Genomic DNA, 10,099 nt, shown 5'->3' with positions numbered 1-10,099 from the left:
CAAGCTGGGGGAAAAGCCTAGGACAGCAAAGGCACTGAGATGACCCCACCGTAATCCAAAGAGTTGTAACCAGATTTGAATGGCTCTCATGCAGGGAATATGCTGGGCATGTGGGAGAGGCTGGAGGGTGGAGAGCTGAGCACGCAGGGCCTTAACTTGGTAAGAGATGGAGAACCAAAAGAGGTTTCCTTTTTTTTTTTTTTTTTTTAACAGAGACAGAGAGAGGGATAGATAGGGACAGACAGACAGGAACAAAGAGAGATGAGAAGCATCAGTCATCAGTTTTTCATTGCGACACCTTAGTTGTTCATTGATTGCTTTCTCATATGTGCCTTGATCGTGGGGCTACAGCAGACCGAGTGACCCCTTGCTCGAGCCAGCGACCTTGGGTCCAAGCTGGTGAGCTTTTGCTCAAACCAGATGAGCTCGCGCTCAAGCTGGCGACCTTGGGGTCTCGACCCTGGGTCCTCCACATCCCAGTCCAATGCTCTATCCACTGCGCCACCGCCTGGTCAGGCCAAAAGGGGTTTTCTTTAACTTTTTAAACTATTTTATTGAGGTATAATTTATATCTCATAAAATTAATCTCTTTTTTTATGTGTACGAGTCAATAATTTTTAGTAAATATACAGAGTTGTGCAACCATCATCACTAACCAGTTTTAGATTTCATCAGTCTGGAAAGATCCCTCCTGTCTGCTTGCATTCAATACCTTTTCCCACCTACACCCTAGGCAACCCCCGGCTGTGCAAATGCCTTTCCACCAAATGCAGGAGAGGGGGAGGACATGATCAGATTTTTTTAAACAATTTTTTTTATTCATTTTAGAGGAGAGAGAGAGAGAGAGAGAGAGAGAGAAGGGGAAAGGAGCAGGAAGCTTCAACTCCCATATGTGCCTTGACCAGGCAAGCCCAGGGTTTTGAACCGGCAACCTCAGCATTCCAGGTCGACGCTTTATCCACTATGCCACCACAGGTCAGGCTGATCAGATTTTTTTTAATCGCTCAGAGTTGTGGCGATCAGTTGGAGAAAGGGGTTCAGACTGAAGGCAGCCTCTGTCATTATTTCCCTTAGTGCCCAGATTTAAACAACACTCTACAAATCCCCTTTCTTACTAGCCATGTTAACATATCCACATGGTTATTTTTTTATTAGTTACACCTAATTTGTCCAAGAATCAGATCAATAGTTAATTCCATTAGTCAATACTGTGTGCATTTAGCACAGGAAACCAATGGCATTTTCAGATTTAATTGTAATCAGTGAAAGAAAACACTCTTCTTGCAATTCACTTTGTAACCTAATGCCCACATTTTTGTTTTGCGCCATTCTTTTTGAGATGTCAGGAGTGTATTAAAGGAATTGATGCTGTTGATACCCCCACAGCACCACATCATATTTAGAAAGGCGGCTCTAACATAATAATGGATTTGCAAATGCTTATCTCCTGTGCTATGTAGGTTATTGTGTGTGTGTGTGTGTGTGTGTGTGTGTGTGTGTGTGTGTGTGACTGAGACAGAGAAAGAGACAGATAGGGACAGAGACAGGAAGGGAGAGAGATCAGAAGCATCAATTCTTTGTTGCAGCACCTTAGTTGTTCATTAATTGCATTCTCATATGTGCCTTGACGAGGGTGGGGAGTACAGCAGAGCGAGTGACACCTTGCTCAAGCCAGCGAGCTTGGGCTCAAACCAGGGACTATGGGGTCATGTCTATGATCCCAAGCTCAAGCCAGTGACCCCCCACGCTCAAGCTGGTGAGCCTACACTCAACCCAGATGAGACTGCGCTCAAGCCGGCGACCTAGGATTTCAAACCTGGGTCCTCTGCGTTCCTTTTCGACACTCTATCCACTGGGCCACCACCTGGCCAGGCTTTATTTTAAGGCTCATTAATTGGTTTCAAGGTGATCAGCTGAAATGAGCAAAAGGCATGGTGGGTTGTCGTGAGGACTAAATAAAACACTCTAAAGCACCTGTCATAAATCAATGTTCATTAAATATCTGTGGACTCTGAACCTGGACCAACATTGTGAAAAGTATTGTTTAGTGACAAGGTTTTTCCGGCACCAACATGGGCTGGTTTACTTAACTTTCCTAAACTCAGTCTGATAAGAACTCCTCCAGTGTTTTAAGTTTGTTTTGAGAATAAACGAGCTTACATATGGATAGGTGAAAATCCAGGAAACACCTGGCACACATCACACACATGAGGAAACACTTGGCCTCTCTTCCCGTTCACAGGCCTATAGGGACTAGAAATCATGGCATCTAGTGTATTTGTCAATGTTTGTGGTGACAAGCAGCTACCTGTGTAATCTCTCTGCCTGTATTATGAGTAAATATACTCAAAAAATGGGTATTTGATAGGCACTTGCCTATTAACTTTATACACCCAAAAACAGTATCACCAAATTAAATACTACTCTATAAATAAACAATTTTGGTTCCTTTAACTGATACTTCAAAATCCCTACTTACATGTCTCATGATCCTTCCAATAATTTGCTAGAAGATGAACCTATCAATAGAAAGGACAAAAATTATTATTCACCACCAATGCCCTCAAAATAATTATTTCTCAGAAAACCCAAAACACTTAGTTGGAACTTTCTGAATTCAATCAACTCCCCCACCCAACTACCTCCCAGTTTGACTTTGCCTAAAGGACTCTTCATAGTTGGTCCAGCCCAAATCACAAAGAAACATTTGAAAATATTAAGCCTTACCTGTGGCAGTACAGCAATAAAGCATCAACCTGGAATACTGAGATCGCAGGTTCAAAATCCTGGTCAAGACACATATGAGAAGCAACTTTGATGCTTTCCACCCCTGCCCCCCTTTTTTCTGTCCTCTCTAAAATCAATAAATAATCAATCTTAAAAAATAATATTGCCTGACTGGGTGGTGGCTCAGTGGATAGAGCGTCGGACTGGGATGCGGAGGACCCAGGTTCGAGACCCCCAGGTTGCCAGCTTGAGCGCGGGCTCATCTGGTTTGAGCACAGCTCACCAGCTTGAGCCCAAGGTCGCTGGCTCGAGCAAGGGGTCACTCAGTCTGCTGTAGCCACCCCTCTGCCCCGGTCAAGGCACATATGAGAAAGCAATCAACAAAGAACTAAGGTGTCCCAACGAAAAACTGATAATTGATGCTTCTCATCTCTCTCCGTTCCTGTCTGTCCCTATCTGTTCCTCTTTCTGACTCTCTCTTTGTCTCTGTAAAAAAAAAAATAATAATAATATCAAAACTTCTGCAGTCTGGTAATCTGGGTTGCTGGGCTACAGTTGTTGGTAGTTGGGGAGGGGCAAACAGATCCAGCAAAGCATTGTTTTAAATTGGTAGCTAGGAACTCAGATAATGAGGTCACAGGGAGGTTGTGTTTTAGAACTTCATGTTCATCCAAGGCATTTATCCTGAAAAATCTTTGAATTGTTCGATAGTACTGCTCCATCATTGCTCCCTGATCTAATAAACCTTGTAGTACATAATTTCTTCAACTGTAAAAGGCAGCTAATAAAAACATTTACTTGGTGAGTTGTGTGAAGCATTATCTATGACGTCATTGAAAGTGCTTTATACACCATAAAACACTACTTATATTATTAGTTCTTAGTTTTCCTAAGTCTCCAGCCATTCTTACGGAGGAGGGAAGCACGGCCTATAAAGACCAAACGTCTTCCCAAGGTCCTAGGGCAGAGCTCGCTCAGTTATCTCCACCCATCAAACCCTTCCCAATTCTCAAAGTACTACGTTTTTCTCAGCCTAGCACTGTGGGTCAAGAGCCAAATGTCCCAGGCTCGCGTCCCAAGTCTGCGTCTTTCACCATCCTAGGGCACTGGGAACTTAACTTAATAACGGCAGTTACCCTTGGGCAGCCCAGTTATCGAACACTCCCTTTCCTGGTTTCTGCCCGGGCTGCGTTTGCAAAGCCAGGATACTTTGAGGGCTCGCTCCGTGCCAGGCACTGTGCCAATTACTCTGGCCGAGCGCTGCCCCTCACCTCAGTGTAAGACAAAGTCGGGGGGATGTTTCGCCGTCCATTCAACAGCTCTCGGGTCTTGCTGCCTGCTCCGCCCCCCAGCGCCTCCCTCCTACACGGCTATCTCTGACCCGCAGACGGGACCCAGCTCTTCAGCAGTCCGAGCGAGACCACGCCGCGCTCCAACCCGTTCTGGCTGAGCGGGCAGGGGCAGGGTCTGCCTTCCATACGGTGGTGGGGGTGGGTGAAGCGCGCGGCGCGGGCTCGCGCTCGGGGCGGGGCGGAACGGCTGGCGGTTGGAATTAGGAACCCTCGAGCACCGCCAGGCACTGCACGGTCGACCCGGCGCCGTGGGAACAGGGGGTTGGCAGAAGTGGGAGTGGCAATAGGATGGGGTGCGGGGGGGGGGGGCTGGGTGGCACAACCACCTCTGATTTAGGCCTGCATCCACCCCCTACTAAGGGGGCGCTGGACTCTGGAGCTGCCGGTGATCAGCCCTTTTTGCAGATGCGGCGAACTGAGGCCTGCTCAGGGTAACAGGTGGCGGGCCGGCTGTCAAAGCGGTCAGCACCATGCGGGCCCATTGTTTGGACCTGAAAGCGTTGGTCTCCTTTCCTTTGGATAACATTGGAATGGAAACTCCGTGAGAGTAGAAACTGTACAGGCCTCTCGTTCACTGCTCCCTCCCTAAGGTCTTATAAAATGATTGGGGGAAGGCCAGACAGAAGTGAGTGATGTGATAAAGCAAACCCAGCAGGCTCTGACCGGTAGCTCAGTTGGTCAGAGCATCCTCCTGATACACCAAAGCTGTATGTGTCCCTAGTCATGGCACATACAAGAATCAATGAACGAATGCATAAATAAGTAGAACAACAAAATGATGTTTCTGTGGCTCTTCCTCTCTCTAAAAATCAATAATACATTTTAAAAAGATTTTTAAAATTAAAAACAAACAAAAGAACACCTGCCTGCAAATTGTTGATGCAGGGGAGTTCATTGATCCAATTTATGAAACAGGGTAGGAGAGGAGACCAGCTAAGAGTCTTCAGTGGAATCCAGAGGAGGAATGATGGTAGTCTGGATTGAAGTGGTGGCAGTAGGCATAGAAAGAATGGAAAGTATTCGTTGAGGATGGTTTCGGAGAAATAAAGGGATTTGCTGATGGACCAAAAGTGAGGGATGGAGATGGAAGAATCAAGAGGAAGTATCTGCCTGACCCGTGGTGGTGCAGTGGATAAATTTTATTAATTTATTCACAGAGAGAGGGACAGATAGGGATTGAAGGACTGGAAGAGAGAGAGATGAGAAGCATCAACTCTTCTTTGCGGCACCTTAGTTGTTCATTGATTGCTTTCTCATATGTGTCTTGATGGGGGGGAGGCTACAGCAGAGTAAGTGATCCCTTTCTCAAGCCAGCGACCTTTGGGCTCAAGCCAGGGACCATAGGGTCATGTCTGTGATCCCATGCTCAAGCCAGCGACCCCATGCTCAAGCTGGTGAGCTAGTACTCAATTTGGATGAGCCGGTGCTCAAGCCTGCGACCTCAGGGTTTCAAACCTGGACCCTCCACGTCCCAGCCCCATGCTCTATCCACTGTGCCACCACCTAGTCAGGCATAATAAAATATTGACCTGGAACACTGAGGTTGCTGGTTTGAAACTCTGGGCTTGACCAGTCAAGACACATGTGGGAATTTATGCTCCCTGCTCCTCTCTCTCTCTCTCTCTCTCTCTCCACCTCTCTAAAATTAATGAATTAAAACATTTTTTAAAAGAAAAGAAAAAAAAATCCCTGCTTTGGTGTGAATATACAATGCAATATACAGATGGTGTATTGTAGAATTGTGAAACAACAAAATGATGTTTCTGTGTCTCTTTCTCTCTCTAAATATCAATGCATTTATAAAAGATTTTTAAAATTAAAAACAAACAAACAAATAAACACCCTGCCTGCAAATCACTGATGCAGGGGAGTTCATTGATCCAATTTCTGGGACAGGGTAGGAGATGAGGCTTTGCCATGAACCTGTATAATTTTTTTTTAAAGATTTTATTTATAGCCTGACCAGGTGGTGGCACAGTGGATAGAGCATCGGACTGGGATGCTGAAGACCCAGGTTCGAGACCCCGAGGTCGCCAGCTTGAGCGCGGGCTCATCTGGTTTGAGCAAAAGCTCACCAGCTTGGCCCTGGCCGGTTGGCTCAGCGGTAGAGCGTTGGCCTAGCGTGCGGAGGACCCGGGTTTGATTCCCGGCCAGGGCACACAGGAGAAGTGCCCATTTGCTTCTCCACCCCTCCGCCGCGCTTTCCTCTCTGTCTCTCTCTTCCCCTCCCGCAGCCGAGGCTCCATTGGAGCAAAGATGGCCCGGGCGCTGAGGATGGCTCTGTGGCCTCTGCCTCAGGCGCTAGAGTGGCTCTGGTCGCAACATGGCAACGCCCAGGATGGGCAGAGCATCGCCCCCTGGTGGGCAGAGTGTCGCCCCATGGTGGGCGTTCCGGGTGGATCCCGGTCGGGCGCATGCGGGAGTCTGTCTGACTGTCTCTCCCTGTTTCCAGCTTCAGAAAAATGAAAAGAAAAAAAAAAAAAAAAAGCTCACCAGCTTGGACCCAAGGTCGCTGGCTTGAGCAAGGGGTTACTTGGTCTGCTGAAGGACCGCGGTCAAGGCACATATGAGAAAGCAAACAATGAACAACTAAGGTGTCGCAATGCACAACAAAAAACTAATGATTGATGCTTCTCATCTCTCCATTCCTGTCTGTCTATCCCTCTCTCTGACTTTCTCTCTGTCTCTGTAATATATATATTTTAGAGAGGAGAGAGAGAGAGAGAGAAGGGTGAAGGAGCTGAAAACACAACTCATAGTAGTTGCTTCCCATACATGCCTCGACTGGGCAAGCCCAGGGTTTCAAACTAGTGACCTCAGCATTCCAGGTCGACGCTCTATCCACTGCGCCACCACAGGTCAGGCTGAAACCTGTATAATTTTATTAACCAATGTCACCCCAACAAACTCAATAAAAAATTTAAATAAATAAATAAGTCCCTGAGGAGGTGGGATTGAGCTGAAATCTGAAAAATGAAGAGCCATGGAAAGAATGTCTCACTCAAATGGAATAGCAAGTGCTAAGGCCCTGAGGTCAACTCAAGCGGACAAGTCAAGAACAGGAAGAAGAAGTGAGTGAATAGATACAGTGGAAAGGTGAAGAGAATGGTTCAGAAGGAGGTTGGAGAGAAAGCTGGGGCCAACGTCGTTCAGGGTCTTGTGGAGTGTTTGGAGTTTACTCAAGTGCAAAAGGAAGTTATTAGGAGCTTTAAACAAGTGAATAAACACGACCCAGTTTATGATTTTAAAAGATCATATGTATGGCCTGACCAGGCAGTGGCACAATGAATAAAGCGTCGGACTGGGATGCAGAAGACCCAGGTTCAAAATCTCAAGGTCGCCGGCTTGAGCACAGGCTCATCCAACTTGAGCGCAGGGTCGCTGGCTTGAGCGTGGAATTATAGGCATGACCCCATGGTCACTAGCTTGAGCCAAAAGTCGCTGGCTTGAGCCCAAGGTCACTGGTTTGAGCAAAGGGTCACTCACTCTGCTGTAGCCCCCCCAGTCAAGGCATATTGGAGAAAGCAATCAATGGACAACTAAGGAGACTAAGGAGCCGCAATGAAGAATTGATGCTTCTAATCTCTTTCTTTCCTGTCTGTCCCTATCTGTCCCTCTCTCAAAGAAGAAGACCAGTTGAAGGGCTGTTGCAGTGCACTGGTGGCTTGTATTAGGATAGTAGTAGTGGGGGGATAAGGATATATTTTGGAGGCAGAAAATCAACAGTACTTACTGATAGCATGGATATGGGGTTGCAGGTAAAAAGATTGAAGGAAAGAGTTCAAGGAGGATTTCACATCTATGTGGTGGACCTCAAATCTGGAAATATATTTAACACATATTTGGTCTCCATTTACTACATTTAGATTCTCAATTAACCAGAGCACAGCATAACATAGGTAAAGAATAAGGAATAATTCTTTTTTTAGAGAGAGAGAGACATGAGGGGAGAGAGATGAGAAGTATCCACTTGTAGTTGTGGCACTTTAGTTGTTCATTAATTGCTTCTTATACATATCTTGAGGGTGGGGGGACGGCTCTAGACATGTCAATGATCCTATGCTCAAGCCAGCGACCCAGTGCTCAAGCTGGTGAGCCTGCACTCAAGCCAACAACCTCAGGATTTCAAACCTGGAACCTCAAGTGTCCCACGCTGATGCTCTATCCACTGCATTACCTCCAATCAGGCCAATCCAGTGTGATCTTATAAAGTGTCTAAACCCAAAGAGCCACTCTTTCTTAATTTTTCATAGGGTTATGAGCGTCTTGGGTTTGAGATGTTTGTAAAAGACAGCACCCAGCCTGACCAGGTGGTGGCGCAGTGGATAGAGCGTCGGACTGGGATGCGGAAGGACCCAGGTTCGAGACCCCGAGGTCGCCAGCTTGAGCGCGGGCTCATCTGGCTTGAGCAAAGAGCTCACCAGCTTGGACCCAGGGTCGCTGGCTCCAGCAGGGGGTTACTCGGTCTGCTGAAGGCCCACGGTCAAGGCACATGTGAGAAAGCAATCAATGAACAACTAAGAAGTCGCAACGCGCACAACGAGAAACTGATGATTGATGCTTCTCATCTCTCTCCGTTCCTGTCTGTCTGTCCCTGTCTATCTCTGCCTCTGTAAAAAAAAAAAAAAAAAAAAAAAAAGACAGCACCCAGAACTTGGAGTGTGTAATGAGGCTGTGGGAAATCCAAACGGAAAGAGGCAGAGAGCCTCATACTGGAGGTTTTATTTGGGAGATAGAGGTAGGGCCAGTGTTGCAGGGTTATTTTTTATTTTATTTTATTTTTTATTTTTAGAGAGAAAGAGACAGAGAAAGGAAGGGGAGGGAGGGAAAGAGGGAGAGAGAGAGAGAGAGAGAGAGGGAGGGAGAGAGAGAGAAGCATTCATTTTGTTGTTCCATTTAGTTGTGTATTCATTAGTTACTTTCCCTAAGTGCCTTAACCAGGTATCCAACCAACAGCAGCCTTGGCATTTGGGGGTGACGTTCTAACCGACTGAGCTACTGGCCAGGGCCAGTGTTGCAGGATTTTAAACATGCGGGACATTTATAACATTGGATATAAGAAAATTCCAGTTTCTACCTGACTTGGAAATAAGTCTCTCTGCTAGGTAGCTGGGCCCAAGAGCGCCTTAAATTTCTAATCAGGAAGAATGAGAGATTATTACCCAAAGCAGTATACAAATTTAATGCAATCCCGTTAAAATCCCAATTTTATTTTCTAAAGAAATAGAATAGCCTGACCAGGCTGCGGCGCAGTGGATAGAGCTTCAGACTGGGATGCCGAGGACCCAGATTCGAGACCTCAAGCTTGCCAGCTTGAGCGCAGGCTCATAGGTCTTAAGCAAAAAAAGCTCACCAGCTTGGGACCCAAAGTCGCTGGCTCAAGCAAGGGGTTACTCAGTCTGCTGAAGACCCGCAGTCAAGACACATATGAGAAAGCAATCAATGAACAACTAGGGTGTCACAACGAAAAACTGATGATTGATGCTTCTCATCTCTCTCCATTCTTGTCTGTCTGTCCCTGTCTATCCCAGTCTCTGACTCTCTCTCTGTCTCTGAATAAAAAATAAAAAATAAGAAATAAAAAAAAGAAATAGGGGAGGGGGAGAGGCACAAAGAAAACTAGATAAAAAGTGACAGAGGACAATCTGACTTTGGGTGATGGGTATGTAACATAATTGAATGACAAGATAACCTGGACATGTTATCTTTGAATATATGTATCCTGATTTATTGATGTCACCCCATTAAAAATAAAATTATTTTTTAAAAAAACAAGATAGAATCAACATGACAACAAGGAACAGGGTAGTGCAGAGCTAAAGCACTGTAATTTCTATTTCTTCAGTATGCTTTTGTCTTTTTGAAATATCCTATTCCTATATGTGCATTGTTTTTGTGATCAAAATAAACTAAAAATGCTGGGGGGGGGGGGGAAGAAATAGAACAAAAAATCACCAGATTTGTATGGAACCATAAAAAACCCCAAATAGCCAAAACAATCCTGAGAAAAAAGAATGAAG

This window comes from Saccopteryx bilineata, chromosome 1, assembly GCF_036850765.1.
Source record: "Saccopteryx bilineata isolate mSacBil1 chromosome 1, mSacBil1_pri_phased_curated, whole genome shotgun sequence".
Classification (NCBI taxonomy): Eukaryota; Metazoa; Chordata; class Mammalia; order Chiroptera; family Emballonuridae; genus Saccopteryx; species Saccopteryx bilineata.
This window is presented reverse-complemented; position numbering follows the sequence as displayed.